The sequence below is a fragment of the Miniopterus natalensis genome, chromosome 15 (genome assembly GCF_054644295.1).
Source record: "Miniopterus natalensis isolate mMinNat1 chromosome 15, mMinNat1.hap1, whole genome shotgun sequence".
Lineage (NCBI taxonomy): Eukaryota > Metazoa > Chordata > Mammalia > Chiroptera > Miniopteridae > Miniopterus > Miniopterus natalensis.
Window position 1 is genome coordinate 38,339,761 of NC_142095.1, and position 19,060 is coordinate 38,358,820.

Consider the following 19,060-nt stretch of genomic DNA (forward strand, 5'->3'; position numbering starts at 1 on the left):
TGCAAGACATTCACATGGAAAATCATACGATGTCCTTGAAGCTAAAGAAGATCTAAATAACTTGGGGAGAACACATGTTTACAGATCAGAAAGCCCAGTCTTTACAGAGGTTAATTCCAAGCTATTTAGTCAATGTAACTCTGTCAAAATCCCAGCCATCTTTGTAGGAATTGACAAACTGATTCTAAAATATCTATGGAAATACAAAAGGCAAAATTAAACTAAGACATTCCTGATGGAAAAAGTGTGATGTCTAGCTCAACAACATTAAATGTGTGGTTCATAAGGTAGGGTGGTAATGACACAGGAATCGTCAAGTAGAACAACGGAGCAGACAAACGGGCCCAGAAACAGACCCCCACCTACGCGGACACTTGATTTAGACCAAACTTGCACCACAAATCAGTGGGGAAAGGACAGTTTCAGTAAGTTGTGCTGAATCAATTTGCTCTCCATAATTAACTAAGGACCTTTACCCCTATACCACACCACACATAAAGATCAATTTTAGGTGGATTGGAGAAGTAAAAGTGATAAGAAGACAATAAAGCTTCTGGAACTCATATAGGACAGTATCCTCATGACCTTGGAGTAGGGAAAGGGTATTTAAAAGGGTCACAAAAAACCACTAACCCTAAAAACAAAGAGTGATGAACTGCCTTCCATCAAAAGACATCCTTACAAGAATGAAAATGTAGCATAAAGATTAGGAAAATATAATGACAGCATATAATTGACAAAATGTGTCAATTACAAAATTAGTCACATATAAATAAATCTTAAAATAAATAAGAGCACCCAAAAGAAAAATAGGCAAGAGGCTGTACTCTGTCAAAGAGGATATCCAAAAGGCCAATAAACATACGAAAAGGTGCTCAACTTTTTCCATAAACAAGAAACTATAAATCAAGACCACAATAAAATCCCGTGACACATCCATCAGAATGGCTTAAATTAAGAAGCTGTACAATAGCAAGGGTGAGAATGAATGGGAACTAATGAGAACGCTCAGGTGCTGCCAATGGGAGTAAAAATTAATGCAGCAATTTTGAAAAACTTCTTGGCATTGATTACTGAACCTGAACTTACACTTACTATATGCCCCAACAATTTCAGCCCTAGACATATCCTCAGCAGAAGTGTGAGCAAGCGTGCACCAGAGACACACACGGGAATGCTCATATACGCGTTACTCATGTAAGCCCCGAGATAGAAACAACCCAAAAAGCCTATCAGCATTAAGATGGATAAATAAATGATGAAATATTTATAAAATGGACTACCTGGCTTAGAGTCATGGTAATGAATGAAACATAGCAAGGGCAATGAATCGACATGGATGGTTAACGCAAACTGTTGAATGAAAGGAGCTGGGCCCTAAAGAATATATGCTGTGTGGATCTGCTTATTTAAAGCACAGGGGGGGAAACTGGAAAAACTATAACATTTAGGAATGCTTGCTTAACTCTTACAACCAGAAAGGAAGGCAAGGAAATCACCTCCACAGAGTCAGATCAGGGTCTCTCCTGGGATCAAGCATAAGCTGGGCCTCTGGGGCTCGGAATGTTCTGTTGACCTGGCGATGGTTACCCGGGGCTCGCTCAGTGATGAAGCTGTGGCCTGCGCATTTCCAGTGCATGCACACATCTTACCATACAAACGTTACAGATATGCCACCATCATAGGACGGGTGGGAACCACTAAGGAGCCTAAAGGGAGACGGGGCAAAAGTATTTGAGATCAGGACATTTCTGAACTTTCTTGCTCCTATGCCCCTCCCTAAAAAATCTTTAAAAACATATATATGATCTTTTGCCTTTTTAATCCAACAACTAACATTTCTCAACATGTTTAAATAGTTACAGCATATTGAAACTATTAAAATTTTATAATAGAAATGTTTTACTATTCTAAAATATATCCAATAGAATATAAATACACTAGTGATTTAAAACCCACCATTTAAAATATAAATGAACAAGATCTTTGAGAAATTTTGCATCTTTTCTTGGAATGTTATTGCATTCTCTTTCCTATGGAATTTTATACTAATGCAATGTTGTTTTTATGTTTACAAGCTTCTTATTAATTACCTATCATAATAGTCTGTGACACAAATATGTATATAAACTAGAATTTAGAATTTTCTCTATTTCCTGTGACCTTAAATTTATAAATAAAAAAATTCTACTGGGTGGAATTTTTATTATGTAGTACTAATACATAATTGATTGAAATATAAATATATTATGCATTTTTATAAAATATTATTAGACATAAAATGTATAATTTTATTGGTAATGTATCTCTCAATAAAACGAATAAGGGTAGGTTTATGGTGCATTCATGAAAGAAGTTCGAGAGCTCTAAGTTGTCCCTTTGGCACCTGGGACATTGTACACCTTGGGCAGCAAACCGGGGTGGGAACAGGCTGTGTGAGACCCGCCCTTCTTTTGTAATGAAGCAGAAGGGCAGGTGGGAAAGTGAACTGGCACGATGCCTTTTAAAATATATATATATTTCTTTATTGATCTTTTTAGAGAGAAAGGAAGGGAAAGGGAGAGAGAGATAGAAACATGGAGCATTGATGTTCTGCCTCCTGCGCGCCCCCTACTGGGAGCCAAGCCCGAAACCCGGGCATGTGCCCTGACAGGGAACTGAATCAACCACCTCCTGGTGCGTGGGATGACACCCAACCAGCTGAGCCCCACTGACCGTGCACATGATGCCTTATCTGAGAGCTACTGGTGCTCTGCTCATGCCTATTCCCCACATGCCTTTACCTGGAACCTGGAGCCTGCGCGGTCCACAAGGCCACATCTCCATCCCCTTCCCAGGGCATGTCCTGCACTGGCTCCAGGAGCTCCCCAGTAGGATTATGCTTGATCAACACACTTTTCATAGGTCGCCTTTCCTTCCCAGTCTCTGGTTCCCATTCTCCTACAGGTGTTTCCTGGGATCACCTTCTAAATTAACTACTTGTTACTGTGCCTGCTGTTGCTAGTGTATCCTCAACTAAATCAATTTTAGCAAAGAGCATAGTAGAGGCTATGGGAACATAGTCTTCTAAAGTTTCCTGTGCATACGTGCCCCTTGGGATGCACTCGGGTACCTTGAGGGTGCACAGAGTCCAGTTGGAAGCCACAGAGAGCCGTATTTTTTAAATAAGGAGGCAATTCCATTCTTTTGTGCTTTGGAGGGATTGATTATAAGCCTTTGTAAGAAGATAGCCCCTGGATTAATGGATACTAAAGATGCAAACATACTTCATAAGTTGTAAAGAGGACTCTTATTTTTTGGACACTGAGATGGGAATTACGGGGTCTGGATTATTGTCTAATGTTGACCAGCTCTAACGTTGGCTTACTATATAACCCTATTTTGCCCCCAGTTTCTCAACGTGCATAATGAGGTAGTTAGGCAACGGTTGGTTTATTTTCATATAGCTTTGTCTTTATTCTTTCCATAAGCCTGAATGAGCATGTGTTCAAACGCTTCAATGAACATAAGTATAAGAGACCATTCCGGCTCAGAAGGTAGAAGTTCTCTGCAGTTGTAGAATTATATCTGTCACTCTGCCAAGCACATATAGGTAATGAACAAATATTTAAGTTGAATTGATCTATATAATCAGGTCATTGAGTTTAGCATTACTGATACCTCAAAATGGCTCATTTTTTGGAACTCATCCTTGAGAGGTAATGGATCCAGAAAAAGGTAGTAGGAACAAACATAATCTACCTAGTTCAAGAATAAACTTTTGCCCTGGCTGGTGTTGCTCAATGGTTAGAGCATTGGCCTGGGCACCAAAGCGTCTAGGGTTGGATTCCTGGTCAAGGGCACGTATCTGGGTTGCAGGTTCCATCCCTGGCTCTGGTCTGAGCATATGTGGGAGGCAACCAATCAATGTGTCTCTCTCTCACATAGGTGTTTCTCTCTCTCTCTCTCCCTCCCTCCCTTCCTTCCACTCTCTGAAAAGCAAGGGAAAATATATCCTCAGGTGAAGATTTAAAAAAACAAAGAATAAATTTGGTTCATGGATATGTCAAAGGACTAATATCTTTAATGTATCAAAAGCCCAGATAGAACAAATTAAACCACCCAATACAAAGCTAAAAGATGTGATTAATTAATTCACAGAAAATGAAATACTCATGTGAAAAGGACTGATCACATAATAAGTAATGAAAAGTAAGTAAGCCCGGCCAGCATGGCTCAGCAGTTGAGCATCAAACTATGATCCAGAAGACGGGGGTTCGATTCCCAGTCAGGGCACATGCCCGGGTTGCGGGCTCCATCCCCAGTGGCGGGGGAGGAGGGGGCGTGCAGGAGGCAGCTGATCAATGACTCTCTCATCATTGATGTTTCTGTCTCTCTCTCCCTCTCCCTTCCTCTCTCTGAAGTCAATAAAGACATATTTAAAAGAGAAAAGTGAATTAAATCGGTACTATGCCATGTTGATCTATCAAATTGGCAACAAAGGGAAAGAATTGTTACTAAAGGTAGATGCACTCATGACAGGTACTCACAGGAACTAACATACTTTAGGGACCTCCTCTGGCCCACCTCCAGCCAGCCTTGCCCTTCCTCTCAGATGGAGGGACCCTCAAACCAAGGGGTCATGCTTATATTGTATTTCTCCCTCTAGACCTGGGAAAGGCCCTGAGGTCCCAGGTCCATCTCCCAAGGGTAGACTGGACCACCTGAAGGCTCACCCTTAGGCCTAAGGGGTGGCCCTTTGCAGGCAGTGTGGACAGAATTTAAACATGTGGGCACAGGATTAGCTTTCTTATACAGGATCAGCTGGGGTTGGGAGGGGGTACAGGGGCCAGGGGCCAGCACCCTGCATCACTGTGTTCCAGCATGGAACCCAAAAGATCCAATGACTCTAAATTTTTAAGCTGACCCTCTAGCTTTTTATCAAGTCATATTTATCAAGATTTGAGGATAAAACATTTTTCATTTAACAGCTTGTAGGCTGGCTTCAGAATTTTGAAATATTTAGACACATACTATGTCAGCCTTCATTGCTCTCTTGGAACAAGGTGGACCAGGTTGCAGATCCACAAATGCTGAGGGGAAGCCTGCCCATCCAGGCCTCATTCTGACATATAAACTAGAAGCAAATCATACTAATTGACATGGAAAGATGTTTTAAGCTAGACTTAGCTATACTTAAGAAAGAGTCTAAAACACGCGATTCCATTTGAGTGTGAAGAGGGGTGCAAGAGTGAACATATGTATCCCCCATCCCCATTTAAAAGCAAAAAGACACAAAAAGTGCCCAGTACAATGCTGGCAGAAGTTATCTTGGTGGAATGGGAGGGTGGGCAGGACTTCAGGTAATGCTTATGCACTTAACTTTCGCTCATTGGAACTTTCGAATGTTTCAACACGAAACATGTCTTACTTGTGAAATAAAGTAAACCATAAATGAAGAAAGCAAGCATCAGCGGTAGCTTCCAGCCAGTTTTTGAAGGGAGCTTCAGCACGGCTGAGCCCCTCACACAAGGGACGGTAACTTTGTCTTTCCGCCCGAGTATCGTGGGTGACTTGCAGAGGAGCTCATCGGGAGGACACCTCTCCTCTCCCCCACCGGTGCCCTAAGTCTCCTACGGGAGGTGACCGCCTGAGCCACAGACTCCCAACTTTCCCATCACTTGTCATGCTCTTCTTTCCTTCGCACTGGGCTTCAGCTCCTGGACCGGGGGGGGCTCAGGGGTCCCTGGGATTCCCAGGGGGAGGCATGCCTGGGCCGAGGCCCCGCTCTGACTCGGAGCTGCTGGCTCTCCCGTTAATGTATGCCCGCTCACGCCCTGACCCATCGTTGGGGCAGAACCCCTTCCAGCAGGGCCCGCGTGGAGGCAGCGGGGGGCGAGCTGCACAGAGCCTTTAATTAAGTTCTCCCGGGGTGCGGGTGCCTGAGAGCCGGCGGAGGGGAGTGGGCCCCGCCAGGCTGTTTTCTTTCCTGGGTGCCTGCAGCCTTCACAATATCGCTTAAAGTTAAAACAATAGACAGGAGCTTAGTTAATTTATGGCCACTTCCTACACTCTGTTTAATTCATTAACTGTTTCCTTAACTTACTGGGTGACTGTGAAGACTGGCCAAAGAATTTACTGTCCGGATGATATTTTAGCTTTTCATGACCAGTTTTACTCTGGGGAAGGAAAAAAAAAAGGAAAAATACAATATTGAACTGATCACAGCTGAAAACTTTTATTAGTGGAAAATGGTTAAAGAACCCTCACAAGCATCTTTGTGATTTGGGGGCGCTCACGGGCCGTGCCCACTTCAAATGTTAATTGTGTGATGATTGGATTGAAGCTGCATTCAAGGGGCCTCGAGCTCGTTCCGTCCATGAGATGCAGAGCCCTGAGAAGCTGTGAGGGTCTTCGGCCCCACACAACAGGCACAATTCTGTGATCGGATGGCTCAGAGTCAGCTGGCTTAGTGTCTTTAGCTGAGAAGGGCGAGGGCCGGCAAGACTAATGGCAGAACAGGAGCCATGTCTGAGCTTCAGGGAGGAAGGAGGGTGGGGAGGCCAGGAATGTCCGAGAACAACCTGGGTGCCTGCATACGGTTCACCCGAGGAAGCACCGGGTTCCGTTGCAATGCCCTGGGAATTGCTGTTGTTTCACTAACACCTAAATACCACACTCCTAATTCTGCGATCTTGATCAGATCACTTACTTTACTTCTTCATTACTTTCACTTCCCAATCTGCAAAATGGGCACCACAGTGGCACACACACCTCGTAGGCCTGTTGTGAAGCACGAAGAGAAAGGTGGAAGTAACACGCGTGCGTGTAGCAAGGGCAAGTCACAGGCCCCAGCTGACTAGGAGCTGGTTCTACTGCGATTATTGGAAATGATAAAAACGGTCTAAAATTTAACAAGGCTGAAAGCAGAGATGACACACACCCTGATCAGATCCAGATTAGATCAGCGTGGGCCAGACACTCCCGACGGTGTCTCATGAACTCACCCCTGAAGCATGCTCTTTCTACATCAGGTAGCAAGTAAAATTTGCTCATGTGAAAGGCATTGTTCGGGTGAGAGGCAGGCCCAGAGCAGACGCCGTGTGCAGTCACGTTGCTGGGGAAGTGAGTGTACTCTCACCAGGCAGTAATGATTGATCTGTGCCATGGAAGTAGGCAGGTTGGACCCAACGATGCTGCACAATGCAGAAGCTTGGTGATTAATGATCTACCAAAGAGCATGAAGGGACCGATGATTAATCTTGATTGTTTTCATTGACGATAAGAACATTGCCAATTCAGTTGGAAAAGACCACTGCAAAGGGGTGTGAACCCTCGAAACAGAGACAAATGTTATATGCCCAGAAGCCAGCTTCCCCCAGCAAAAGAAAGATATTCATCATAGAATTACCGTCACCCAAAGAAAAAGCCTCCCAAATAAAGGTTGGGGGAAAACTGGCTTTCTCACAGGTTTATAAAGCCATGCCCAGAGGGACAATGGAGGCACACTGTCCTCTGAAAATAGAGGGCCCAGAATTAATGAGACACTCCACTAGGGCCAACAGGTCAAAAATGACGCAGGAGACTGGCAGTTAATTGCCATTATCAATGCCTGAAGAGACAGCCCTGGAATCATTGGGAACCAAAGCGAGAGGGAACCTGAACACTACTCAGGTCCAGGCCCGGGGACATCACGGAAAATGGGGGGTAAGTGAGGAAATAACCTTATCTACTGTGCTGAGGACAAGAGTCTGAGGCACCCTAGATTTCAGATCTGGAAAGTAAACATTCCTTGAGAGCTAATGGTTGAACCAGCTGCCTAGGAGAAAGGACTGGATTTCTCCCCAAATGGAGAAGACCGAAATGTACGCGCCACTTGGTCCAGATGTGACCAGGAAACAGTGACTATCCAGTGTGAGGTCATGTGGTACTGGGTCTGGGTACCAGCTCTGAGAAAGGATGGAGCATTTAAACTCATCTGTGGAATACATAATGGCAAAGCCATATCTTGCATTTATATAAAGAATAAGGCAATTGGAGAAAGAAAGGACCAAAAATCCGAAGTCAGTTTTATTTGAGCTTTGTTTCACCCCCACTCACTCCAATGTATTTGCCTAGTGCACATGGTTAACATACCGCTTGGTAAGCGAGGATGTTTGGATCATAAAACATTCAGTCACCATCTCTGCCATTGAGACTTGGAGTATCCCAGGTCTACTCCAGATGCCTGCTCCTCTGATTTGAAAGGGACCCTTTGAGTCATCTCAGTTTTTTAAGAATCAGTTAGATTCTCTTAAAGGCCTTTGTTGAAGAAAGGGGTCCCAGCTGAATCTTAAACCCTTGTAACAGTTATTGTTAGATGTTTTAGTTGCCTCAGATGCAGGCTGAGGTACATGGACATAATGTCAATGCTACTCCCACATTATCAGTTGACAAAGAGAGCTTTGCTAGTTCCTCAGGGACTTTAGGTGAAATTCTACCAGAATAAACAAATCAACCCAAAACATCTGAAATCCACAAACGACAAGTGTCCAGATTACCTTTCTAACTGAGCCCTAGATTCTTAGGGAAAATAACTTTTACTCTTAAACTATTCAGGTAAACTTAGGCCTGCACAGCTACCTGGGAGTGGGGGACAAACATTTGTCAAAGCTATAGAGATATAAATTAAGTGTTTTCTTTCATAGAAGTCCTGGGCAAATTAGATCTTCATTAACAAACAATAATTTGTTCCAAAAGTTATCAGCCTGATGGAAAGAATTTATATATATTCACCTGTCAGCTCTCCCAGGTTTTTTATTTGGCTTTGGAACTAAAAAGATTGCTACAAATGTTGAAGATTTTGGAATCATTTTGCCACCTAGTGACATAGGACTTTTCCTTGAAGGCGTGTCCCCAGGTGGTCTCAGCATGTGGAAGATTCGGTTCATCCCAATCAAGGGCTAAACCTAATACTTCAAGGGTTCCACATTCTAGGGCAATTGCCTCCCTGTCCTTGCTCTTTCTCTAACCCGTGCTTGATGTTTACTAGAAACAGAATTGCTGAGATTTCATCTTTCCTCCTGATAGACCAATCATCTCAAAGAGCAACACAAAAGATGGGATGCAGGTGTGGGCTTGACGGCCACAATGTCCACCCCCTACACCCCCAGCACAGGTCTGAGGTCACATAGCTGTTTGGGAAGAACAATGTTTAGAATAGAGATTTTCCCTCTCCTGATCCATGGTGTCTCTGCAAAATTAGGCCATCTCCTCCATAGTTCAGATGAAGGGTACCGCCATCACATCTTATTGTAACAAGTGCCAGCATCCACGATTTTGTGAAGAACTTATTCCCAGGGAAGTGTCAAAGCCTCAGAGTTAGAGATATTTTATTTTTGTATTAAATTAATCCTTCATTCTTCTTGTTAGTGCTTTCTCAATATATTCCCCTGAGGACTGATAGGGGTGAAATTAAAATGCTCAGAATGTCACTGAGAGGGACAAATAACTACTCATATAGATGTTTGAAACTAATACTACATGTTTAATAACATGAAAATACAGTGAAAACAAAATATCCTCAAACCTTTGTTTTTCTATTTCTCATATTTGAAATGCTGAGGCACTAAAGACTATATTAAAATTTCTTAATATTCCAACATATTAAATGTTGATCAGATTCTAAACTGTTAGCACTTTCCTTCCGTTCAGCTTTCTGAGAGTAAGTTTTTCTAGAGAAGCAGAAAGCAGATTGCTTATAAATGAGTCACTGTTTCGTCCATATGCTCACTATCCGTGGTGAGTTTGTAGGTTTGTTCCATGTGGGTTCAATTTCTCTGAATCCTATGTCATTTTATGATGTTTCATGGCCATTCATCTAGGCATTCTTTCATTCGTCAATGTGTCAATACTTAGGATCTCCTCTGTGTCACATGAAGTTCTGATTAGTGAGTGTCCAGCAATGAGCCAGGCAGGCCCGGTCCTGTCCCCAGAGACCACATTCCTGAAAAAGAGAGAATGTTATACAAAGAGTTACACAAACAGATGCCTGAGCACAAGTGATGCTGAAGGCCCAGGAGGAAGGTCACTGGCTGCCAGAACCATGGGGAGGTACCCCAAATTGGGAGGAGAGTTTGCCCTGGCCAGGTGATAATTTAGGCTGGAACCTGAACAATGCTCAAGACCGAGTCTGCCAAAAGGAGGGTGGAAGAGCACACAGGGCAGAGGGACTAGCATGAGCGGAGGCCTGAGCTGAAGGAACGGCATTCATGGCACAGCCAGGGCAGTGGGGGGAAGGTGTGGGAAAAGATGAGGTCAGGGGCTGGGTCATTCAGGGTCTCAAGGGTACAAGGGGCTTACATGACATGTAAATACAGGGGGAAGCCACCAAGGTTTAATCCAACTAATGTTTTAAAAAGATGGCTCAGGGGTCAAAGTACATCAGAGGCTCTTACCCCTGGGAGATTTTTTAAAATCCTGATGCCTGGGCCCTACCACCGTAGTCGATGTCTGTGATAGGGTCAGTGTCTTTGGGTGCTCTGCTGGTCACTGCCATGTGCAGCCAGCCCTGGGGTCCACTGAGAACAGTGGGCCTCTAACAGCATGGGGCCTGTTAGGCTTTTCTGCATCCTGCTTGGGCTGCATTTAGTGCAAAGGAAATCAATGCGCTTAAACTTCTCACACCGATGCAGGTGTTCAGTCTACTCTCAGTAAGTCAAGCACAGAAACATGCTGATCAATAGCCTAAAATGCTGTCACCTGAGTCTGATGGACATCAAGTGGGGGAGGGGAGCCTAATAGAAGCAGCTTGTGATAATAATTCCATATCAGCCAAAAATAACACGGTCCAGCACACCACACCTCCACCGTGTCCTCTTGGTTGGAAATATGTCATTTGCTATGTACACATCAAAATATCCCCGCTAAGGCCCTATTAGGGAAATATTTGGGGCCATGTGGAATTAGTTAAGTCCCACAGTGTTGTGAACTACTGTGCTGCTGAGCTGCATGAGCTGTTCTCCAACTAATGAACCATATCATTAATTACAGACACCTCAAATAAAAACGCCTAAAAGGCAAGCGTGATACATACAATAAATAAAAAGGTCATAATTGGCAAAGGGGCCAGCTCGTTCTGAACCAATTGTCTCTCGTTTTCCGGGGCTGTAAATGGAGACATTAATTTGATTTATCACACGGGGCTGGGCAAGATCTTCAGTTTGCAGAGATTAGAGTTGTGAAATCCGTGACCTCCCAAAGTGCTTTCGCCAAGTGCGGACAACGCATTTCAGGGCGGGTTTATTATTGAAGTGACTGTTTCCATGGGAAAGATAAATTGCAGAGAGTAACCCCCTCGAAAACCTTTCCCATCCATTTTTCAGAATGACACTTCTGGTTTTAAAGGTAAGGGTTAATTAAGCAGCCTTGGTTACTAACAAAATCAAATGAAAATCCTTGAATTATTTCATTTGATGATAGTAATTGTCTTTAAATAATTGTAATGTTCTCTAAGAGAAACCAACCTCTGTTGTTAATATTTTCAGAAAGATGTGTAGGTGTCTGTCTTTCCTTCTTTTCTAGGGGGTGTGTGTGTGTGTGTGTGTGTGTGTGCATGCCTGTGTGTGTGCATGCATTTGTAGTTGCCATTTTGGAGAGAAATAAACATATGTATGCATGTATATATTTAAATGTACATATATGTATTTCAACTAAAAAATGTTTCTTAATTTCTAATTTATCTGTCTAAATAGTCATAGTATTTGAAATTTGCCTGTCAAATGTATCATTGTAGCAACAACCAAGCCAATTCTTTGTAATTCTCTGATGATTCTCATATTATAAGTAGGACTTCAGCAATTAAACGTCAATTATTTACTGGTCATAAAAAAGAAACCATATTACCCTGTGTATTCAAAGTAAAGAGCCAGTGTGTGCTAAATTCAGAAACAAATAATATTGAGAAATTCATTGAATGCCTACAATGTGCTGGTAGCTCAGCATCTGGCAGCGCCTCTGAAACACCTCTTCCACCCCACACAAGCACAAGCTGGGGTTCTGGGAGGGCAGAACTCATGTTTGCTGTGCCCACAATGTATTCCCAGCATCTGGCACATCATAGGGGCACAATAATATTTGTTGAAAAAAATAGCCACCTTAGTCTAGGACTTTCCAGAGCTCGAGAGTGACCAGGGATAACTTAAATGTTTAGATTCCTTGTGTATTGAAACCATAGAAAAAATGTGTCACGGTCCCTAAGAACATTCTATGTAGTTTCCTATGCCCCCCTCCCTGCCCCCAAGGCTGTATTTGGGTACAGGAGCAAAGGTTTAAATGTGCTGCCCTTTGTGACCAGCAGGCCTGGCCTGAGTCTTCATTTCCCTCTGTTCTCGCCTGCACCTTACCTGCCCCATGACAGAAGCCAAGGGGGATTCTGGGCAGAACAACATTATTGAGCAATCGTTTCACAGCCCTGTCTGTGCCCCAGGTCCTGAGCAAACATGCCCTGCAGGATTTTATTAGGATAGTCTGCAGGGCTATCACCAGTTCTAGGATAGTTTTAACCCAAAAGATATGATCTGGTTTTCGTTGAAAGTTCCATTAAACAGATGTACTGGGAAAAGATTGGTGTCAGTGATTTGCAGAGGGGAGTAGGAACCTTAGGCCAACAGAGTGGGGACCAGGGTTATAAACAGGGAGGCCATCCAAGGGAGGACTCTTCTGAAACTGGAATAAGGTATTATTCATTGCACCAGGACAGCAAGCTGAACAGGGCTGTTGTCTGAGGAGGTCATATGGTAGGGTTTATCTTCTTCTTTGGTTTCTTTCCATGGAGAGAGCTTTGCTTCGTCTTTCTGAGCACAGAAAATCACATTAGTTTGTTGGATCATGAACCTCTCTAAGGATCTGGTGAAAGTCATGACCCTTCTCCCCAGAAACACGCACAAGACCCAGGAGATGGTGCTGTTGATGTCTAGGGGTTTCGAGCCATCTGACTCCCATTCACTGTCCTGAAATCAAAGACCGCCTGAACCTTGATATTTCTTAATGATTTTCGAAACAAGGCTTTTACACCACAGTGCAGCATTTCACTTCCCCTGTATTTTCCCCCTTCCCTTTGCTAAACCACAGTGTTACCTTAGCAGACAGAGTACTAGACCGACGTGCTGAGCCAATGGACACCAGGCTGGTGGTTTTGCAGAGAAGGGAGCCACAAGAAAGCCCCCTGAGCTGCGTCCCTGTATTTGTAACTGTTTATTGGTTGGGAGACTGGAGAAAATAACAGCCAAGAGGTATACAATCTAAGTTCACAAAGGGGATAAAAGCAACCCGGAGATAAAATGCCTCCACTTTTGGAAAGGAACAAATACTTGAATCTGCCGAGGAACCCGATTATTCTTATTTTGGTTTTATTAGAGGATTGTTTCATTTCCAAGTGTGTAAGGAAGGTTAAAAAAAATAGTAAAAGCAAAAAAAGATTGGGGAAAAGGCCGCCGTCTCAGGGAGGCCTCCCAAGAATGTGGGGAACGTTTCCACCGGGTTGAATAGGAATCAATAATTGCCTAGAAAACGTCTCGCGGAAGCCCAGTGGTATTTAATTAACAGAGTCCCCATTCACAAGAAAAGTACTGGGCAGCTCTGCCAAGTGGAGGAGAGGCAGAGACACTGGCTGGACGAGGGGTCCACTAAGACAGACCATCTGTCAGGTTAGCTTTCTGTGCCTCTCACTGGACATATTGCTAGTTGTCCTGAGAAATCTCTAGAATCACAAATCAGGACCTCCTCCCTTGCTGTAACCTCAGGGCTGAATGAACCTCCTACCCACTGTTCCTCCTCGGCTGGGTGACCCCATAAAACAAACAGGAGATGGGCAATTGACTGCCCTCGTGACAGGGCCATGCATGCGGGAGGAGGCCCCGTGAGGGCCCTGCTTCCTGCCGCCTCGGACACCTTCTGCTCTTGGAAGCCGGCCATCTGGCTGCATTTCTGTCAATAATTGAAAGACAACCTCGGTTGCCAGCTAGGTATGTGTGTACATATGCATGGGCTTCAGGGAGGGGCATCAGGCCTGGCAACCTTCAATATGTCCCTTCGGACAATACCCAGAGAGTCAGAACTATAAGAAAAAAAAAAAGAGGAACACTAGACGTTTTCCAAAGTAACAAAATAATTTGATCACTTTTATGGTTCAGCCTATCACTGGATCAAAAAGCATAGGACCATTTTGCAACCCTTATGAAATAACCCTATTCAAATAAAAATTAAAAATGGATACAAAAATCTTTCGGCAAACCATTGGTGGAGAGCCAGATATACATGTAGTGTCAATGTGTTACGCTGCGGACACGTGCAGCTCCTAAGTGTAAAACGTATCGCTGTCATTGGCTTAAGGAGAGATTGATCTTGACTTGTGTCACGGTAGGGACACTAGACATGAGGTGCCCTGATAGAAAGTCTTGGGAAACGAGCATCCCTGACAAAGGATTCATGCCGAAAGTGCTAAAGGAGTCCAAAACCAGGTTATAGGAAGTGGGGCAGAGGGGACAGAGGAACAAGTTTATCAACACGGTGAAGAACCGATTAAATAAATCCAGAAGGCGGGACATTCTACAGGACAAGTGGCTTGATCCCTTTAACAGATTTAAATATCTTTGGGGGGGGGTGGTAAGGGTCTGTTCTGATTAAAAGAAACTCAAGAGAATTAATAATCAAATAAAATACTTGGCTTTGATTGACTCTTGGACTGAACAAAACAGTTATGAAAGGCATTTGAGACAGTGAGGGAAATGGGGATGTAGACTGGGCTCCGGTGATATTAGGCAATTGTTAATGCTGTTAGCAATGATGCTGATAGGAAGTTATGTAGAATAATGTCTTTCCTTGGGATTCATACTGAACTATTTTAAGATAAAATCTCAATGCCTATAATTTACTTCAACATCAGAAAAAAATAGATGACTCAAAATGGCAAAATGTTAACATTACTAAATATAGGATATGGGTTTGTGGATGTTAATTACATCATGCTCTACTTTCCTGTTTGTCTGAAAAATTTTATAATAAAAAGTTTTAAAAAGTGGAAAAAAACACACACAAGAGCATTTCCCAAAAGAGCATCAAGATGTAAAGAGGGCAGCTCATAGGAACTTCTTCCCTATCACAACCAGGGAGGAAACAATGAAGTGTGTGGCTCCCAGGCTCCAACCCTCCTCTCCCCTCCCCTCACTGCTTAAGTCTCCCCTGGCTTCCCACTGCCCTTAGGGTGAAACCCAAACTCTTGCACAGCCCTCAGGGACCTACACCAACAGGTCCTTCCTGCTTCCCCAGCATCACTGGGGCCACCCTTACCCAGTCACTGGCCCACACACTGTGGCCTCCTCTCAGGTCCTCTGTGCCCAGGCTTTCTGTCTTCACCACTGGCCTTTGCACATGTCATCCCTTCCCTGTGGGACACAACACGGCACCTGCACCCAGCTCTGCTCAGCCCGTCAGCTTTCACCTGCCACGTCCCTTTCTCTTCGGCATGGGCCGGAGGCAACTTCTCCTGGACACCAAGGGATCAGGGGAGACACAAACCGCTTGTTTTGAGATCTGCAAAATATCAGAACAAGAAGAAATGCTTCAAAAGGGTAACAAAATTGTGTCTTTAAATGTTTCCATTAACAAATTGGTTTATTTAACCCTTTGCTGTCGTTTGTCTACTCTCAGCCACCACAGCAAGGAACCGTACAAATCTTAACTCTATTCATTCATGTATCAGTTCATAATTTCTCTGAAAGCTCTTAATTCCGACCAGTACGACACCATGTCCAAATTTAATACGACCGCAAAGGGTTAATACACACAGAGGGCCTCACACTACAGCAGGTCTTCAAACAATGTTGCATTGTTCACGTTGCTCTGTTGGTTCATTATAACGTCGATGAGATACCCTAGGAACTTAGCTTTTGTTTATATAATTAGCCTATAGTAAAATTGGTTTCCTTATACGTCATTCCACTTAAAGTTGAGGAACCTATCTAGGGCATTACATGGGGCTTACTGTACAGCGTAAATGCGTCATCATTTGACAACAAAGTCAAATTTCGACTAGGGGCTCTTTTTCAGCGTGAAGCCAGGGTCATGCTCTCCACACCTCATAAGACATACCCTGCTGCAGGGTCACTGCCAACTTGCTTCCTTGCTCCCCCTTTGGCCTGTAAGCTACATGAGGGTGGTATGTTAGTTTTCTATTGCTGTTGTAATAAATTACCACAAACTTAATGTCTTAAAACCACCGAAATCTTATCTTACAGGCCTGTAGGGCACCAGTGTGGTAGGGGTCTCCCCGGGTAACATCACAGTGTAGGCAGGGCTGCCTTACTCTCCGGGGGCTGGAGGGGAGAGTCTTCTCCTTTCTTATTGAGGCTGTTGGCAGAATTCAGGTCCCTGAGATTGTCTGACTAGTTGCTAGCTATAAACTGAGGGCCATTCTCAGCTTCTAGAGACTTCCAAATTCCTTGGCTAGTGGTCTTCTTCCTCCATTTCCATGCCAACAGCAGCAGGTTGAGTCCTCATGTCTCATCTCTTCATCTGAAGCTGGGAGAGGTTCCCCACTTTTAAGGGCCCATATGATTAGACTGAGCCCCCCTGAGGAATTCAGGATAATTTCCCTATCTTGAAGTTCGTAACCCTAATCACATGTAATACTTTTTGCCATGTTACGGTAACATATTCACAGGTTTCCAGGATTAGGATGCAGATGGGGGGGGGGGGGGGCGTTATTCCGCTTACCACGGGCAGGGGCCAAGATTTTCTTGTTTATGGTATTAAATGCTTTGGTACTGTTGTTATTATTATTCTGCATTCCTGTTATTATGATCCAGCAAATTGCAAATTAAGTTCAGGTGTTTTTATTATTTGGGGTTTTTTTGTTATATATTTTTGGTAGCTCTCATACCAATATTGTCAGATCTCATTCCATCTCTCACTATGAGGTAAGATGGAAATCCAGGTGACATCCAGGTTACCGGAGCTCATCAAAGAAAGGGATAGGCCCAGGAACGGTGTAAGGTTGGGATTCAAAAGACAAGTTGTTGAGTTCCAAGGAATTCAAGAGAAAATATCTAAAGTTCAAACATCAAGGAATAGTTATGTTATTGTATACTTTAGAATTGCCGAGAAGAAGTGGCTAAAAGGATTAAACTATTTGATCTGAGGACTGAAATAGGGTAGGTATAGAAATAGGAAACATTAATTTTCCTTATGAGCTTTTCTGTATTTTGTGCACTTTAGCCATGTGGATGCAATACTTTGAAATGATTCAAAAATTAGTAAACATATATACTATTTTAAAAAGATCTCTAAGTATGTTATTAAGTGAATAAAAAAAGTAAAAATGTTGCATTGAGCACAATCCTTAGTTAAAAAATTATATAAAATATATCCATATGTGGTGAAACAGAGATATGCAGAATAATGTTGTATTTGTAAATGTAATCACAAGAAACTGGAAAAAAAATATGGTTCTAGTTGGGGAGAAGCATTTGGATGGGTGTGGGAATGAGGCTTTCACTTTTCTGTCTGTATCTTTTTGTGCTGCTTGGAAAAGCTATGCATATATCACTTCATCTTAAAATTGGACAAGGTCCATCTCAGGATACAGATTTTACATATTCTTATATTAAAATGTTTAATTTTACTTCCCTGTGTTTAAAAAAACTGATAAAAATTCTTACAAACTATATGATAAATCCATGAAATACAAAAAATAAGTCCAATAGAAGAAATAAATAAAGCCTACAATAAATCCTAGAGAAGATTAATAAAGTTGATGAAATTGTACTAAGTATAATTTTTAAAGAAAAAGGAAAGAAGAAAAGAGAAACTAATAGGAAAGAGGGGGTATCACAGCAAATTCTACAGCATTGGAATCAAAGAGTATAACCGAGCAAACAGTTTTAGGCCATTAGATTTGGAAACTTGGATGAAATGAACAAATGCCATGAAATATACAAATTATGGAAAATGATAAAAGAAAAAATGGAAATCTGAATGGCTTGATATTTATTAAAGAAATGGAATTCATTATTTAAGCTTTCCCACTAGCAAAACTTAAGGCACAGGTGACTGCACTGGTGAATTTTTCCAAAAATTTCAGTAAAAGGTCAACCAATCTTGCACAGATACTTCTAGAAGGTAGAAAAAAAGAAATCCTGTGCAATTCTGCTTATTAGGCCAGCATAAACTGATTCTAAAACCTAAATATATACAAGAAATAAATACAGAACAAACTCTTTCATGCACAAAACTCTAAAAATGTTACAAAATGTTAGCAGATAAAATCCAGTAGTGCAGGCCTAGGCAGTGTGGCTCATTTGGTTGGGCATCGTCCCACGCATCAGGAGGTTGCTAGTTCAATTCCCAGTCAAGGGCACATGCCCAGGTTGCCCGCCGGATCCCCACTCTGGCAGGGGACTTGCAGGAGGCAGCCGATAGATGTTGCCCTCTCACATCAATGTTTCTCTCTCTCTCCCTCTCCCTTCCTCTTTCTTTAAAAAAATCAATAAGCTATAAAAAAATCCAGTAGTGTGTTAAAAGGATAAAGAATAGCATAGCATTTCCAAGAAGAGTTTTTCCACATATATAAGAATGTTTTTATGTAATTCAGCACATAAACAGAAAACAAAGAACTAATTTAATCATCTCACTAGTCTCATGAAAAAACATTTGATAAAGATGAACAGCTATCATGCTAACAACTTTTTGCAAATTAACAATAGAAGAAACTCCCTTAATTGGATTTAAAAATCTGCAAAAACTTATGGTGTCATAGTAAATAGTGAGAAATTGGAAACATTTTCCCTAATATTGGGTAAGAGGGAGGTAGATTTTTTATTAAAATGAAGAAGGTGAAATGCATATGTGCTGATCGGGAAAAGGCCCCAAGACTTATTAATTTTTTAAAAAGCTAAGCTGATATATATATATATATATATATATATATACACACACACACACACACACACACACACACACACATATATATACATATATACACATATACGTGTGTGTGTGTCTCTCTCTCTCTCTCTCTCTCTCTCTCTCTATATATATATATAGA